Here is a 15,681-nt window from a genome sequence, read left to right on the forward strand (position 1 = left end):
CTTATAGACAGCATTTCTTCCAGGTCGATAAACCAAGTCCACGAGCACCATCTGTGATGGCTACATGACAGTCCATCACATGGGATTACTTAACTGCTATTGGAAGTTTAGGTTGATTCCTATTTTTCACCATTATAGTACAGGCATACCTTGGAGATATTGTTCATTCTGCTCCAGACCACCCCAATTAAGCGAATACATCAGTAAAGCCATACAAATGTTTTCGTTTCCCAGGCACACTGTGCTGTGCTAAGTGTATCTGACTCTGTGACCCCATGGACTATAGCCCATCAGGCTCCTCTTGTCCATGGGGATTCTCCAGGCAAGAGTACTGGAGTGGTTGCCATGCCCTCCTCCAGGGGATCTTCCCCACCCAGGGATGGAACCCAGGTCTTCTGCATTGCAGGTGGATTCTTTACCATCTGAGCTCTTAGGGAAGCCTAAGAATACTGGAGTGGGTAGCCTATCCCTTTTCCAGGGTATCTTCCTGACCCAGAAATTGAACCAGGGTCTCCTGCGTTGCAGATTCTTTACCGGCTGAGCAATTACACTACACGAGTTTATTCAGTGTGCAATAGTGTATGTCTAAAAAAAAAGTACATACCTTAGTTCTGAAAATATTTTAGGGAATTCTCCAGAGGTCCAATGGTTAAGACTTGGTGTTCTCACTGTCAGGACCAGGGTTTAGTTCCTGGTTGGGAAACTAAGATCCTGAAATTCATGCAGTATTATAGCCGAAAAATAAATTTTTTTATTGCTAAAAAGTTCTAACCATCAGGGACTTCCCTGGGGATCCAGTGGTTAAGACTCTGTCTTCTAATTCAGGGCTACATGTTTGATCCCTGCATGCCAAGAGGCATGACCAAAAAAAAAAAAAAAAAAATGCTAACCATCATCTGAGGCTTCAGGGAATTGTCAACTTTTTGCTGATGTTTATTTCGAAAACTGGGCTTCTCAGGTGGCACTAGTGGTAAAGAACCCACTGGCAAGAAACATAAGAGACACAGGTTCAACCCCTGGGTTGGGAGAATCCCCTGGAGGAGGGCATGGCAACCCACTCCAGCATTCTTGCCTGGAGAATCCCATGGACAGAGGAACCTGGCGGGCTATAGTTCATGGGGCTGCAGAGTCGGATGTGACTGAAGCGACTTAGCACGCACGCATTTTGAGAATTATCAACATGTGATCAGAGACACAAAGTGAGCAAATGCTGTTGAAAAAGGGCGACAGTAGACTTGCTCGACCAGGGTTGCCACAACCTTCAATCTGTTAAAAAAGAAAAATGCAGAATCTGAGAAGCACCATAAAGCGAAGTGAGATGAAACGAGGTCTGCCTGGAAAGCTTCTGGAACATCCTGGGGCAGAAAAGCCTTGTCACTCATTCCTGTTCCCTTTCCGTCGGGATGGCTTCCTAGCGGGAGTGTTGCTCTGCCTCTTGACCTGACTAAAGAGCCATCTCCCTCGCAGACATTTTAGTGTCCTTCCCGGGCTCCCTCCAGGGGCCCCTCTGGGGACTGGAGGCTGCACTTGCTAAGCCAGAGTCCCTCTCTCCCTCCCATGCCGGGCACTGACGCCTGGGGAGGGGCAGGACCACCGCCAAGTGGCCAACCACTAGTTATTACAGGGGCCCTGGCTCCAGAGCCTCCTGTCTCCTGGAGAGAAGGGCTTGTTGGGGACTGTGGGGGTCAGATGCCAGGAAACCTGTTGGGGTACAGGGCTTAGAGGACATCTCTGGAGGCGGGGGTGTGTGTGTCTAGAAAGAACATGATAATCAGCAAAAAGCAACAAAAGATCTTTTCAATGTCTTTTTATAGTTGAACGTGTCATTTGCATTTCATTTCTGTCTGCTAATCTCGCCCCTTCCCAATACTTAGAAGATACTTCTGTCTTGTTTCTCCATCTCTGTGTTAAACCTGGAGTTGATCATCAGAGCGTGGCCTCTGTGCTGGCCACCAACAGGGATGTACCAGGATGGAGAACTTGATGAACCCCCAATCCCTTTTTGCTCTGCCGTTTCAGCGAGGCACCCCAGTTCTGCTTTCCATTTCGGCAGCTAGGGAGTCAGAGTGGACACGGCAGGGTGTGGGGGGCAGACACACAGTAGGCCCTTGTCTCGTGAGCAGGATCGCTTCCTCCCCACCCCAACCTCCTCCTGCCTCCTTGGGGAGGTCGCGCTGACTTACAGGCTTGGCTCTGCTCCATCTTGCGCGGCTCTCTTCCCTGGAGCCCGAGCGGAATGTTTTCCCTTCCCTCCTCCTCCTCTTCCTGTGCACTGTCTGTGGGACTCCGCCGGTGTCCCGGGCTCCCCCAGGGCAGCCCGAGCCCTCTCCCCGCCTGGGTTCCTGCCCCAGAGCCCACCAGGCTGTTTCCAATTTGGACACGATGCATCTTGCCCCTTCAGATCACAGCCGCCTCTTTGATGGAACTAATGATGATCTAGGACTCCGGGGCCCCGGACCTCCCCAAACTGAGATAAATCCTGCCTCTGTGCAGACAAAGGGGCCTCCGACCCTGCATATGATCCCCCTCCTCCAGGCTACACTGGAAGGGGAGACGTCTCTGGGAGATGATGTGAAGGCTGCGGCTGCCCCAGGGAGACAGGAAGACGGGGATTTGTCCAAGGTTCCACAGAAGGTCCTAATACCCACTGGGGGTGCAGGGAGTGGGGGGTGGGCAGGGTTGCAAAGAGTCAGCTGGGCACACCTCATCCCAGAAAGACTCAGAGCCACAAGCTGGAGCAGGAGGGAAATCCCGTAGATGGGTGTTCAGTTCCCCAACCATTCCTGACAGCTTCTTTGCACTGTTGGGACACTAGGAAGAATGACACCCCACTTCTTGCACCCACAGGCTCACAGCGAGGGAGAGAGATTCACAAACAGACTGTGTGCTGGCGTGGCCACAGTGGAAGTCCAGGGGCTGAGGGAACCTGACCCAGCCTGGGGAGCCTGGCAGGCTTCCTGGAGGAGGCATCTCTGATCTGGGCCTTGGACAACTACCATACTGGGCAGGTGATATGCCCCGCCCATAGAAAATTGAAAATAGTGAAAGCTATTTAAAACCCTAAATCATAAAACTTATACACATGTGAAGAATCAAAAAGTTCTTTCTAGATTTTCTGATTTGAAAATGTTGGATTTTTTAAAATAGAACTGAAAAATAAATTTATTAGGTGGCTGCCAGTTAAACTGTCAAATGATGAATTTAATATGCCATTTATGGAATCACAAGTATCAACAGAATTTACATTGAGGCTTAGCAGTGGTGGACAAATACGAAGAGAAGAGTTGATCATCTCAGAATATTTGAGGGCAAGGAAAATACAGCAAACTTTTTCTTTTTCTGTCTTTGTTTTTTGGTCCTGCTGGTGCCTTATGGAAAAGTTCAGGTGTTACCTGTTACTCGCTGAGTGGAAATTGGGCAGAAAATGTGAATGAGTATTTGAGCTCCTGGTGGGGGTGTGTGGGGAGGCAGTCCACAGAAGGGTGTAAGAAAGTGCAACGTGGGGGTGTTAGGACCAGGGAGTAATGGAGGTGTGCTCAGGCTGGAGGAGGCACCCAGGGTGGAGGGCGGGTAATTTTTTGTTTTCACCCTGCTCCGCTTATGGGGGATCTTAGTTCTCAACTGGTCGAATCCAGCACCCAGCAGTGAAAAGCAGTGCAAGTCCTAACCATTGGGCTGCCAGGGAATTCCCTTGCTGTTACAACTCTACTGCTTTCTCTGAACCCAGAGTGATTCCTGGGCAGGGAGTGCATCAGCTCTACTGCTCTGACCAGGCCAAGGCAGGAGCTGGTACCGGTCTGTGTAAAGGACGGACCGCGGAGGAGGCCCATGAAGCCATCCTGAGAGACTGGTTTTACCTAGTAAAGGATGAGGAACCACTATCAGTGAGCAAGTTGGGGCCCCCCAGGCACCCCAGAAAATCCTCTCCAGACACTGAGACTACTGCCACACCTCCTCCCCACCCTGCTCCCTGATTTTGCCCAAGGACACCCCTTTCTGGAGCACCAGCCCCCAGCCAGCACCCCAGTCTTCCCAGCACCCCCATCCCTGCGCCTCTGCCATTTTCACCTTTCATTTCCTCCTCTTTCACCCCCTGCTGCTGGCTGCCCAAATTCCACCTCAAATGTATTCATTTTAAAACTTAAGCTTAATCCAGGGTTAAGGAAAGCACTTCGGGCTCTCTGGGGGTGTAACCAAGCTGAACGTGGACTCATTAACCCGGCAAAAGGCTCCGCTCAAGCCACTGTGGTTTAGCATCAAAAACACATGTGATCCTCAGGTGGGGAGGCAGGTGCTCAGCTCCCCAGCCAGCTCCTCCCTTTGAGGGGCAAACTCCAAACAGATTCAGTGCTTCTGTCCAGGGCCTGCCTCTCAGCTGTCTGCTTGGGTGGCTTCAGAGAGCCTGGGCCCTGACCCTGCCTACCCCACCTGGAGGACTCAATTTTTTGAGCCCTGTAGCTTCTTAGAAGGAGAAGGCACTGGCGACCCACTTCAGTACTCTTGCCTGGAAAATCCCATGGGCGGAGGAGCCTGGTGGGCTGCAGTCCATGGGGTTGCAAAGAGTCGGACACGACTGAGTGACTGAGCACGCAGTTTCTTAGAAAAGGCTCTGAGTGAGCCTTCCTCCAGGCTGGTGGTGACCCTTTGCAGGTGATGGGGGCTGGGGGGAGTTCTGTCGGGAGCTGAGCCCTCCTGGTACAGCCCTGCCGCTCTGAGCTGCTTCTGTCTGGAATCCCACCCTGGATACCCCTCTAGTCTTCCCAGATAAGGGGTGTGTGGCCCCAGTCTCCTCTGGACAGGGATCCCTGAGGGCAAAGGCTGATCTTGCTTGTGTTTGAGGCCAGCACTCTGCTAGAGGGCCTGTGAATACAGTCGGTGCCTAATAAATGTTTGCAGCATGAAACGCTGGGCCCAGCACTCATCCATCAGACAGCCATACACCCTGGACAGTGGGCTGCAGGGTGGGGGCGGGGCGGGAGGGGAGGAGGAGGGTGCTGGGTTCTGCAGAGGCCTCACTGTGGGCAGTCAGGGGTCGTCCTGCCGGCCGGGCTGGGTCAGACACGGACTTCGACCTTGGCTTTGCAGAAGGCGCCTGGACAGTGGCTTCTCGGCTGGGGCGGGAGCTCCGCATCCGGGGAAGGAGGAGGCGTCTGCAGTCCTGTGCCCATCACCTGAGCTGCACCGGGCGGGCGGGGAGGATAACAATTATTGGGAGAGGTTAAAAAAAAAATCATTATCAAATAACTACAGCTTGAAAAAGTTGGCGGGCGGGACGGAAAACGCGGCCTGGATCGCGCGGTGGCCGCCTCCGCTCCAGGCGCGCCGCGCCGCGGTAGCCAAAAATGCGAGGAGGAACATCTGTAACGCATTTAAGGGATGTTCACCTTTGAGACCGCGCCGCTGGATGGAGGCGGTGAGTTCACGCGAAAGGAAAAACTCTTTAAGAGGGTTTCCCTTAGGGGACCTGCCTGGCGGGGCAAAGCAGGACTGCACGCCGGGGTGGGGGTGGAATGTCGGGGTGGGGGTGGGGAGGGGCTGGGACCACCTCTTTGAGCCTCAGTTTCCCCCAGTCTGTAGCACAGATGGTTGCGGATTTTTTTTTTTTTGTCCACTGGAAGGGCCCTTCCAGTGGGGACATTCGGAGAGTCCCCTTCTAGTCACCTGTGATCCTGTGAGTGTCGCTGGTGGAATGAGAAGGACCAGGCTTCTGGTGGGGATGGGGCGGGGCCCTCATTGCCTCCTGCGGGTTGCCAGGCCCCTGTCATTGCATTCCCTCCACATTCCAGAGCCCCTGACGTCTTCTGGGTGAATGATTGTCTCCTGAGCCAGGCCAAACCCACCTTCCTGAACACACTGCTCTGTCCCTGCAGAGGAGAGCAGGGGACCCTCTGTTCTCAGTGGGAGAGGTGACCTTGTCCCTCCAGGCTTCGTATTTCTGGCCATTCTCACCTCTTAGGTCTTCATCACAGCCCTCCCTCCCTCAGGCCTTGGCTCCCCTAAAGCCCCCTAGCCCTGATTCCCACCACTCATCAACTTCCCCCTGGGGATTTGCATCTCAGAGTGGTCAGCATGGGGTCCAGTCCACCCCCGCCCCCTCCCAGAGTCACTTCGCAGGTGGCCCAACCTCTGAGCTTTTCAAAGTTAGAGGGGAGGCTGGGGAGGTGCAGGAGCGAAGTGCAGGGACTATTCCCTGGGGACTCACCCACCCCCACCACACACACACACACACACACACACCACACACACACACACCACACACACACACACACACCACACACACACACACACACACACACACACACACACGAAGCCCACTTGCCCAAGAGAGGCTCAGCTGGGACAAGCCCGTGGTCCCGGGGTTTCTATCCACAGTATTATGTCCCTCCCAGCCTTTGTCCCCCAGGAGACAGAAAACACTGGAAACCATATTGCTAGGTGGAGTCAGGAGCACAGACCATCCCTTTGCACGGACTGATCAAGCACTCATTGAAAAATGCTTCAGATCGTAGATTTGGTGTGATATGTATTTTCCAACAGTAAACATAAGTCGGGTGGCAGGATGGGGCGAGGTGGGGTAGGGGTAGGGGGTGGGGAGGAAGCAGAGCAAGAATTTGAACTCAGGCCATTTGGCCCCAGAATCTGCTCTTAGCTCTGAGATGGACTATGAACCTAGCGAAAGTGAAAGTGACGTGTTAGTCATTCAGTTGTTTCCAACTCTTTTGCGACCCCATCACTGTAGCCCACCAGACTCCTCTGTCCATGGAAGTCTCCAGGCAAGAATACTAGAGTGGGTTGCCCTACCCTCCTCCAGGGGATCTTCCCCACCCAGGGATCGAACTCGAGTCTCCTGCAATGCAGGCAGATTCTTTACCATCTGAGCACCAGGGAACCTAGAAGATGCTCAATAAATGTTTGCTGAAGGAATGAATGGGAAAGCGGATGAGTGACTTCAGAAACTTTCAAACAAGTCAGTTTTCCTTCCACTCCCCGGGGCCTTGGTGTCCCCATCTTACCCATGGTCCTGGGCACGTGCGGTCCCCACCTGTGTCTTCACAGTGCAGTTTGTGAGCACCGGTTTCTGCATTTGCAGCTGTCTCTCCATCCCTTGCTCTCCTCTGTCCTCCCTCAATCACCTCCTGGGTAGCACTTCCCTGCCTGGTTGTGCAAGTGCGTGTGTGCAGGTGTGTTGGGCAGTGGGGGCAGCCAGGCAGCAGAGGCACTGAAGACGGCCACCTGGCTCTCACACGGTCTCCTCCCTCCTCAGGTGTTGCGTTTTCACTTAACACCTCACCTGCTACACGGCCGTGATCTGTGGCAACATCTGAGAAATTCCATGATTCTCTCAGGCACTGCCTTCTTTCCAGAATCTCAGAGTTCTAGAGTGGTCACGCTGTTGCGATTCCATCTGGGCCCTTCCTCTGAGTTTTCATTGCCTGAACTAAAGTCTGGACTCCAGGGTTCTGGTTCCATGAGCTCTCCCTGGCAGAAGGAATCTGTTTCAAGATAACAAGTCAAAAAAAATCTCCTTTTCCATCCCTGGTCAGAGTTTGGCCAACCCAGTCCGAGGCCATGCCTCCATCCCTGGTGTACGGGAGTTTCTTCCAGTTGGACCCAACTCATCTCTACCTCCCTGCTCATTCGTCGCATCTGTTCTTACATGCACAGCTTGGGAGAACGGGACAGAGGTTCAAGGTTAGTCAGATCTGGGTCGACCTTGAACGTGGACCCTGGACAGCCCCTGAGGGCTATTCAGGGGGCTTGGGAGCTGGCTGACCTCCAGTGACCGGTGATCAGGAATCCAGACCCTAGCCTCCCAGAGTGGGAGGCAGAGTAATGTTTGGTCAGGAGGTGGTGTATCTTAGGTGGATGGGCATCTGGGGACAGGAGCCGATAGGAGGAAGGGCGGGCAGCCTGGCAATGCTGAGTGAGGCTGAGGAAGGGCTCTGGTGTCTGGGAGAGATGAGGATGGCTAGGTATGGATGTGGCCCCAGACCACCAAGGGTTCTGAGCAAATTGATAAGGACAGGGTAGAGCCCAGGAGATTGAAGGACGCTTGTTAGAACTGGGCGATGGGGTCCGATGGAGCTCCTAGCCCCCGGCGACAGGAGGTCTTTACCCAAGGAAGTAGGAGGCGTAAGTTTCTGTAGCCAATTTCTCACTTTGCTTTGTCACAAAGAACCCAGAGGTCCTAATTCACAGACCATAACAAGTCCCTGAGCCCAGGAGACCCAGTGCCTCTTAGTTATCTACTTGGTGGATTTTTTTTTTTTTTTTTTTTTTTGCAGCTCCCTGCCTCTTCCCCGCAGCTGGAGGAGCTCAGGACAGGCCAACTCACTTCCACTGGCCCAAGTCAACCCCATGTGGAAGACGGAGCCTGACACGGCAGGGCAGCTGGACGGGGTCCTTGATTGTATGGGCCCTGGCATGTCCCATCCAACGTGGACCCTGCAGCCATGCAGGTGACTTGCTTGGCTCCGCCTTGCTTGTCCCAAGAGGCTGGTTCTGGCACCAGCTGTCACTGAACAGTAAACAACCGGCACCAAAAACCCCCTAAGAAGTTTAAGATAAGAGACACCCCTTCGGGGAAGGAAGAACAAAACCTAACAGGAAGCCAAGTGGGTAAACCGTTACTGGTGTCGATGTGAGGGTTGCATCTCTCTGTCCCAGGCTGGAGACGCTGTGCTTTTGGCTCTTGGGCTGGCCTGGGATGGGGGCATCACAGAGAGGGGATCGAGGTACACCTGCCAGGGGGCGGGGCTGGGGAGCTGAGCGACTGTCATTATCATCTCCTCCCGTGATGCTCTGGGTCCTGCCCAGGTCCCTCCAAGTGGCACGTGAAGGCAGTGACTGGGAGTGGAGGCCCCGAGGCCAGACTGGTCACTGTGTGGTTGCTGAGTGTCCTTGAGAAGTCAGTGACCCTCCTGAGTCCCCTGACTTTTCTGAACGTACCCCCTCAACCACGTCACGGGGGTGCTGAGAGGACTCACCAAGATAACTCAGGCCGAGAGGCTAGCTCGGTGCCTGCCATACGGTGAGCACCATGGCTCAGCAAGGCTTGAGGAAAGGCTGGGTGGTGCACTTTGCAGACCTGGAACTGGGTGAGGAAAAGAAAAAAAGAATTCCTTAACCATCTGGAGCTGGGGCAAATTTCCTGGAGAAGAAGCCCTCCAACCCCCAGCCTGGACACCATCATCTCAGAGGAAAAGGAGAGAGAGAGAGAGGTCTTAATCAGAGCTTGAGAACTATGAATCAAGCACTTTAAATATTTTTACTATTTATTTGTATTGTATTTTTAAATTTTTATTTATCTTTTGGCCCCACAGTGTGGCACTCGGAATCTTAGTTTTCTGACCAGGGATCAAACCTGTGCCCCCTGCCGCGGAAGTGCCGAGTCTTAACTACTGGACTGCCGGGAAAGTCCCAAATCAAGCAGTTTTAATTGAACACACCGGACACTGATTCAGCACCTGCTTCTGTGCAGGGTGCGAGGGTGAAAAGATGCCAGTGCTACCCAGGATGTTTCCTCAGCCATCACCATCTAGTGTGGGACCGGAAATGGATGCTCTCCTATAGGCTGTGATGTGGGGTGGGGTGGTGGGCATGGAGAAGAGAGAGATGGCCACTCATTCAGATGGGGGATGTCGAAGAAGGGAGGGGAAAGGGATGTAGGCCCTGGGAGGCGGCAGGGAGGGAGCAGGGAGGAGAGGACATTCTAGGTGCAGGGGTGCTCTTCAAGAGGCTCTGAGAAGCACGGGAGGAGGGAGGGGGGGAGGGAGAAAAGAGGAGGGTCCCCAGGGCCAGGACTCGGTCACTGAGTTCCCTGCCTTAACAAGGCACCCTCCCCGGGAGGAAGAGGGATAGAGGGCAGCCAGTGACTCACTGCCCAGCTCGGCCTGGACAGCTGTGCACACAGACTGAGGAAGGGGCTCCCAGGCCACACACCCCTGCCTCCCTCTCTCCTCCCCGCCAGGGGCTGGCCCACATCACCTCGATCCCCCTTGCCTGCACCAATGCCTGTTCTCTCCCTGAGACTGCAGGAATGTCAGTGGAAGTCCTCAGTGGCCCTGGAGTTCTGCATCCTCAAGGAGGAAGAGCAAGATGTGAGGTCTCTCTACACGGAGAGTCTCACCTCCTAGGTCCTCTAAGCGTGACTCCAAGGTTCAGGCCCCTAGCAACAGCACCCGCGTGCCCATCTGGCCCCCATCTGGCCCCTCTAGTCGTGCATCCATCCTCTGACCCACTGGCACTCAGCCCTGAGCCAGACCACACAGCTCGCAGCCCCAGCACCTCTTCCTGTCTAACTCCAGGGATGTCGTTGCTGGTTGCGTTAGTCACTCAGTCATCTCTGATTGCGACCCCATGGGCTGTAGCCCGCCAGGCTCCTCTGTCCATGGGATTCTCCAGGCAAGAATCCTGGAGTGGGTTGCCATTCCCTTTTCCAGGGGGTCTTACCGACCCAGGAATCGAACCCAGGTCTCCTGCATTGTAGATGGGTTCTTTACCATCTGAGCTATCAGGGAAGCTCAGGGGTCGGGGCCCAATTCCCCGTGTCGTGAACTCACTTGTTACTCTTTCTCCTCGCAGGAAATATCACCACTGGGGATTCCCTGGTGGTCCAGTGGTTAGGACTTGCTGCTTTTACTGCTGAGAGCCCAGGTTCAATATCTGGTTGGGGAACTAAGATCTCTCGATCCGTGCGATGTGGCCACATTTTTAAAATGGAAATATCACCGCCCTCTACCAAATTGCTCAGGCCAGAAACTTGGGGTCCTGTCGCCTGGGGTCCTGACACCTCCTTCTCCTACCCCTTATTCCTCTAACTTGACATTACACTGTGTAAGTTTCAGCTCCAAGATAGGCCTCATCCACTGGTCACCATCTCCACGGCCACCACCCCGGTCTCCTCTGCCATCCTCCATTGCCTGCATGTTGGAGCAGTCACAGTCCCTCTACCTGCCATCCGTCCTTCACACAGCAGCCTGAGTAATTAAAACATGTCAATCCAAAAAAAAAAAAAAAATGTCGATCAGATCATGTTTCTCTCTGGGAGACCATGGAGGGGAGGAGGCTTGTGTAGGGAACCAGTGGGGGTAGTGGGGGTGCGCTGGGAAGGTCAGAGTTTGTGTTTCCCTGAAAAGAGCCCTGGGCTAGAAGGCTGAGAACCTGGCTTCCTCCTGGGAGTTATAGCCTTTCTCTGAGCCTCAGTTCCCCCATCTGTAAAATGGGCATAAGTGGTCCTCCCCTCCAAGGGTTGGGGTGAGGACAAAGTGAATCAAAATGTGTGTGCTTAGGCCTGGGCCAGTGGTAGGCCCCTCACCAGGGCTGGATGTGAGTGGCTAGATCTGTCTTGAATCCCCCTGCAGAAACTGTTTTCCTGGCCAAAGTTTCTCTGCCTATTTGGGCAGGGTTTCCTTCACGGTGTTTCTGATGAAGTTTCACAGTTCACAGGATTTCCACTGCCGAACTAGCGATGACTCAGGCTCTCTCATCTGACCCTTCTGAGAGCAGAGCCCCTATCCTGCCTCTTCTTCTTCTTCTTTTAAACTATTTATTTATTTGGCTGTGGAGGTCTTCATCTTGGCAGGTGGGATCATTGGTTGTGCCATGCAGACTCTTAGTTTGGGATCTAATTCCCTGACCAGGGATTGAACCTGGGCCCTCCTGCATTGGGAGCTCGGAGTCTTAGCCACTGGACCACCAGTGAAGTCCCCTGCTGCTCCTTCTTGCTGCCCTTTGTTCCAGCTCCATTGCTGGGGGGCACAGAGGCCTTCCAGCCGACTGGAACCAACAAGGAAAGTGGCACAGACCCCTCTCATCCCGCCCCCACCCCCAGTCTGACCAGCTGACTCCCCACTGGCTATAACTCTGGCCCAGTTTACACAACTGAAGAAAAACGCAGAGAACTCGGCCTCCCTGATATGAGGGTGAGATGTATATAGGTCAGGGGCGAAGGGAGTGCCCGGTAGAGGGAATAGCCGGGAATAATGTTCAGAGGCTCTTCCTGTTTCGCTCCCACCCACCTCCCCCTCTGTCAGCACCATCGCCCAGCATCCTCTCCGCCTCTACAAGGGCTCAAAAGAAGGATCCAGAACGCCTGGGCTTATCACAGAGGAAGCCAACAGATCCTATGGGGATGGCAGAGCCCTTCCGCAAGCCCAGATCCAGAGAGCCTGTCGCTGCTTGAATTCCTGCTGTGTGATCACAGCACTGAGTCCCCACTCCCCTACCTGGCAGGAAATGACTGTCCTGCCCAGCCTTAAGGGGTGACATAAAACCCATGCCCATGTCCGCCTGGTCCTACATCAGACAGCCCTTAAGGGATGGACTGGAGATTGCAGCCTCCCTCGTCCTGTGCTTGATGGAGAGGGGAGTGAATGGTGGACGTGGTCCCCAAAAGCAGTGACATGCTAAGTGGGGGACCCTAGGTGCAGGTGTTAAGGAGGTGCCTTATCTGTAGAGAATTTAGTAACAACAAAACTGACTCAGTCGGCTTGCTCTGTTATCACTTGCTCTGTTATTGCCAGCATAGGTTGGCAGTTCTGAACAATGTCAGGGATAAGACACTCCTTTGCACCAGGACAGCCGGCACCCACCATCCACCTCTTGCTGTCTCTCAGGGGAGCAGACCCCTGGGCAGCTGGCAGGTGACTCTTCCTGCTCAGCGCTGGCCCTGTTTTATGACTGATCTGGCACAAGGTGGAAATGAACTGGAGAGGTCAAAGGGCATAAAGAGGTCAAAGTGGCAGCTCAGAAGTCAAGACCTTTCTCCGCTTATCACCCTCCAGGGCCTTCCCCTAACGATCCAAGAGAGAGGTGCAGGGCCCAGGCTGGGCAGGACCCTGTCCATCAAGGCAAGGAGTTTGGATTTTATTATCCTCACGGTGGGAAGCCTTTGGAGGGTTCCAGGCACAGAAGGGCTGTGATCTGATCTGTGTTTGAGGAGAATGGGAAAATTTAGGAAGCTGAACGTGAGAATGGGCTTCATGGAAAGTTTAAAACAACGTTCTTTCATTCTGTCTACAGGGCTTTTAACATTTTCCCTCCTGTTTCTGTTTTCGGCTGCTCTGGGTCTTTGTTGCTGTGCACAGGCTTTCTCTAGCTGCGGCGAGCGGGGCCTGCTCTCTACTTCCTATAAGGGGCTTCCCATTGCAGCGGCTTCTCTTGCTGTGGAGCGTGGCTCTAGATCACAGGCTCAGAACTTGCAGCTCACGGGCTTAGCTGCCTCTCGGCATGTGGAATCTTCTTGGGCCAAGAGTTGAACCCGTGACCCCTGCATTGGCAGACAGATTTTTAACCACTGGACCACCAGGGAAGTCCTACGAGGCTTTTTGAATCACTGCCATGTGCCAGGCTCTGGGCCAGCTGAGGTGGGTGTCAGTATGGGTGAAGCAGACAGGCCTCTGCCCTCAGGGGGTGCACAGCCCGGGTGGGGAGACAGACATTAAAAATCTCACCGACATTAACATGCTGACCGGTGTCGGAAAGATGTGCAGGAGTCCTGGGGCACCCGAGAAGGCTTCCGTAAACTCTCTTTAGCAGGAGACTTGAGACAGAGTGAATTAACTACTAGGTTGTCCGGGGGCCTGGAGGGGAGAGGGGGCAGGGGAACTGGAGGAGCTGGAATAAGGCCAGTGTGGTCGGAAATGAGGAGACTGTGGTGGCCGTGAGCTGGGAAGTCCCTGAGCTGGTGGGGTTTCCAGAAGACACATCAGGCCAAACTCAGGAACCTTGTCTTCATCCTGGGAAGGGCTTTAACCCAAGGAAGGGGTCCTGATTTGAGCTGTGTTTTTTGTTTGTTTGTTTTAGATATAATGACCGGTAACATTGGATTAGTTTCAGGTGTACAATATAGTAATTTGATATTTGTATATATTGCAATGTAATCATCAGGAGAAGACTAGTTAACCTCCATCACTACTTAGTTACAAAATTTTTTTCTTGGGATGAAAACTTTGGCCTCTCCGCATGGTATGTGGGATCTTAGTGCCCTGACCAGGGATCGAACCCACGCCCTCTGCAGTGGAAGCACAGTCTCAACTACTGGACCACCAGGAAAGTCCTGGGATGAAAATTTTAAGACCTATTCTGTTAGCATCTTCCAAATGTTTGATTAACAATAGTCCCCACACTGTACACTCCATCCCAAGAATTTATTTATTTTATGGATGGAAGTTTGTACTTTTTAACCCCCGTCTCCCACTTGTCTCACTTCTCGTGGCGTTGTGTTTTACAACACTATGCAAACAAGAGTGAGAGAATGAAAGCCAGGGAGCCCAGCGCTGGCCTGGCATGGCCTCAGTCACCCACCAGGAGTCACTGGCCCAGTGAGTGGAGAATTAGACTGCCAGGCTCCGAGGGGCACACCCGTGATGGCGGCACAGCCGTGGCGGCGGCGGGGAAGCTATGGCCCTGGGCGGTGTGTGGTTAGTCGGGCAGGTTCCTGAGCGCAGCCTCCCGTGGCCCTGGGGTGCGGCCCAGCCCTCTGGCGTGAAGGCGCCAAGAAATATGAGTTGTTCCTTCTACAGTCTCTGTGACCGCAGCCTTTGGCCTCGATAAGTAGATGGTGTTGATTCATGACCTCGGACTTCTAGTCACAAAACCACAGTCTGGCTCAGGATAGTTCACCAGGGGCGGGAGAGATAGCTGATCAAAATGCACCTGTGAATCTCTCTAGTCTAGGGTAGGAATTTGGGATGTTTTTTTAGGGGGAGGAGGAGCATGTGGGATCTTAGTTCCCTGACCAGGAATCGAACCCTTGCCTCCTACGGTGGAGGTCTTAGCCGCTGGACCACCAGGGAAGTCCTTTAAATCTCCCTAGTCTGAATCGTGAGAAACTCTGTCCAGTTGGTGCTGGTTTGGCTCAGCCTGAGAGTGCTGTTTTTCTGCTTGGCTTGTTGGGAGCAAGTAACTTTCGCAGGGAAAGAGCGGCTGCTGGAGGCAGGAGTGGAGCTGGCTGGGCTGAGCGGGTATGTGGAGGCCTCTTCCTCCCCTGAGGCTGCAAGAGGGTTGCTGCTATTGTGTGTGTGTTTTATTTTTATTTTTCAAATAATTCTGTTTATTTATTTTTGTCTGTGCTGGGTCCTTGTTGCTGTGCGGGCCTTTCTCTAGTCGCAGAGGGCAGGGCTTACTTTCTGGTTGCGGTGTGGGTCTTGTTGTTGGCTCCTCTTGTTGAAGAGCACAGGCCTTAAGGTGTACTGGGTTCGATAGTTGTGGCTCCCGGGCTCTAGAGTACAGGTTCAATAGCCGTGGCGCACGGGCTGAGTCGCTCCTTGGCAGGTGGGATCTTCCTGGCTCAGGGATCGAACTCGTGTCTCTTGTATTGGCAGGCAGATTCTTTACCCCTGAGCCATCAGGGAAGCCTTGTGTGTGTGTTTTAAATAACAGCTCTATTGGGATATAATTCATGTACCATGCAATCCACATACTACAGGGCAACTAAAAGTCTGTGTGCCACAACTACTGAGCCCACAAGCCACAAGTGTGAAGGGTGCACAAGTGTGAAGGGTGTGAAGCCCTTGCACCCTAGAACCTGTGCTCTGCAACGAGGGAAGCCACCTCGATGGGAGGCCCTCACACCACAGCTAGAGTGTAGCCCTCCTGATCCTCTTGACTAGAGAAAGCTGGCATGCAGCAATGAAGATCCAGTGTAGCCAAAAATAAAATAATAAGAAATAATAAAAA

At 53.4% G+C, this 15,681-nt stretch overlaps 1 long non-coding RNA gene across 1 annotated transcript; it reads left to right on the forward strand.

The window, feature by feature from the left end:
- LOC106503586 lies at positions 5,267-9,261 on the forward strand. The gene is made up of 3 exons (XR_001297267.2): positions 5,267-5,413; positions 7,545-7,692; positions 8,286-9,261. It is a non-coding gene; the product is annotated as an uncharacterized LOC106503586 (long non-coding RNA).

Source organism: Capra hircus, chromosome 25, assembly GCF_001704415.2.
Source record: "Capra hircus breed San Clemente chromosome 25, ASM170441v1, whole genome shotgun sequence".
Taxonomy (NCBI): Eukaryota; Metazoa; Chordata; class Mammalia; order Artiodactyla; family Bovidae; genus Capra; species Capra hircus.